The sequence below is a fragment of the Narcine bancroftii genome, chromosome 12, assembly GCF_036971445.1.
Source record: "Narcine bancroftii isolate sNarBan1 chromosome 12, sNarBan1.hap1, whole genome shotgun sequence".
NCBI lineage: Eukaryota > Metazoa > Chordata > Chondrichthyes > Torpediniformes > Narcinidae > Narcine > Narcine bancroftii.
The window spans coordinates 75,171,194-75,173,364 of record NC_091480.1 but is presented as its reverse complement, the minus strand read 5'-3'; positions in this window follow the sequence as shown (position 1 = coordinate 75,173,364).

Sequence of the window (2,171 nt, the reverse complement as noted above, 5' to 3'; positions counted from 1 at the left end):
ACCTGCAAGAGTTCGTGGGGATGGTGAACTTTTACCATCTGTTCATCCCCAGCACCGCCCATACCATGCGTCCACTGTTCGGTGCGAAGGAAAAAACTTTATCATGGTCAGAAGAGGCAGACAAGGCATTTACGGCAATGAAGGAAGCCCTCGCCAGTGCGACACTGCTGGTGCACCCACACCAGGAGGCACACATGGCACTCTCGGTGGACGCCTCAGCCACGGTGGTCGGGGGAGTGCTGGAGCAATAGTTGGATGGGCAATGGCACCTGCTGGCCTTTTTCAGTAAACAGCTGCACCCACTGGAGCTCAAGTACAGCACGTTTGATCGGGAATGTCTTGCACTGCACTTGGCCATTCGCCATTTCTGCTATTTCCTGGAGGGCAGAGCCTTCACGGTCTTCACGGACTATAAGCCCCTCACCCAGGCACTCACCATGGCCAGACAACAGCGCCACCTCTCTTATGTGTCAGAATTCACTACCGACATCTGGCACAGGGCAAGCATGGACAACATGGTAGTGGATACACTCTCTCACCTGTCCATCAATACTCTGGCCCCCGGCTTGGACTATACACAGCTAGCCCAGGCCCAGCAGCATGACGCGGAGACACAAACCCTCTGGACCGCCATCTCGGGCCTCGATCTCAAAGACATCCAGTTGCCCAACAGCCCAGATGCGCTGCTCTGTGACGACTCCATAGGGCCACCGCACCTGGTAGTCCCACCACAGTGGAGGGCGAGAGTTTTCAGCCATGACCACGACCTTGCTCGTCCCTCAATGAAGACGACCGTGCGGATGGTGGTGGAGCGATTTGTGTGACACGGACTTAAGAAAGAGGTGGCGGGGCTGGCTAGGAACTGCACCAAGTGCCAAGCCTCCAAGATCCACAGGCACACGCAGGCCCCAATCCAACCTTTTGACTCGTCAGCGCGGAGGTTCCAGCCTATCCACGTTGATGTCGTCAGCCCCTTGCTGGTATCCAGAGAGGCGTGATTCCTACTTACGATAGTGGACTGAGCCACAAGATGGCCTGAGGCCATCCTGATCAGAGAGGCTATAGCGGAGATGTGCGCTAGGACCCTCGTCTACCAGTGGATCGCCCGGTTTGGCATGCTGGCGTATATCACCAGTGACAGGGGCACTCAGTTGACCTCTGCACTATGGGGCCAGCTGGCGAGACTCTTGGGGCTTAAACTCCACCACACCACTGCCTATCACCCGCAATCCAGCGGTTTGGTGGAGAGGTTTCACTGGCACCTAAAGTCCACTCTTATGGCCCGTCTTACTGGCCTGGACTGGATAGATGAACTGCCCGGGATCCTCCTTGGGATCAGGATGGCACCCAAGGAGGACCTGCAAGCCTCGTCGGCAGAATTGGTATATGGCACGCCACTCTCCCTGCCCGATGAGTTCTTCAGCCCAGAAGTGGGCACAGCACCTGAGGATGCGAACTTACTGGCAGATCTCCACAGGAAACTGGCCTCACTGGCCACACCACCACCATCACGCCATGGCATCCGTCCATCCCAACGCCGCAAAGTACTGGACTCGGCACAGTTTGTTTTCATTCAGAGAGGACCGCAGGGGGCACCACTACAGCGCCTGTATGAAGGTCCCTTTTCATTCATCTGGGTTTTGGTTTCTGCTCAACTCCTTCAGTAACTAGGGCTTGGTACCCCCTACTTCTATTCTACCTCCCCAGGTTTTGGTTCCTGCACTCCCTCCACACTCATCCAGGCTTTGGTTTCTACACTCACTGGAACCCTGTAGAGATTCATAAATTTATATCATTGTCATTCTGGGCTTGTCCCATTTGTCTGCATTTGGTCCACATACTTCAAAGCCTTTTCTATCCAAAGCTTCTACAGTGTCCTCTGGTTGTTTGTTTCAGTTATGGTCCACTCTCTGAGTAAAAATGGTGCCTCTGAGATCCCTCTTAAATATCTCCTCTTCCATCTTAAACCTATACCCACTGGTTCTACAATAATCTATCCAGTGTTCCTGCACTTCCTTTAAATGTATCTGATTTATTTGCCTGAACTCCCTTAAAACTAAACAAGATCGCTAAAAATGATATGGTGTTAAAAAAAGGAATAAAAATGCATTGAAATATTAATAAAATAACACAGAGAATCTACTCGTTCAGCATCCCTGAAGTCCAAAAGG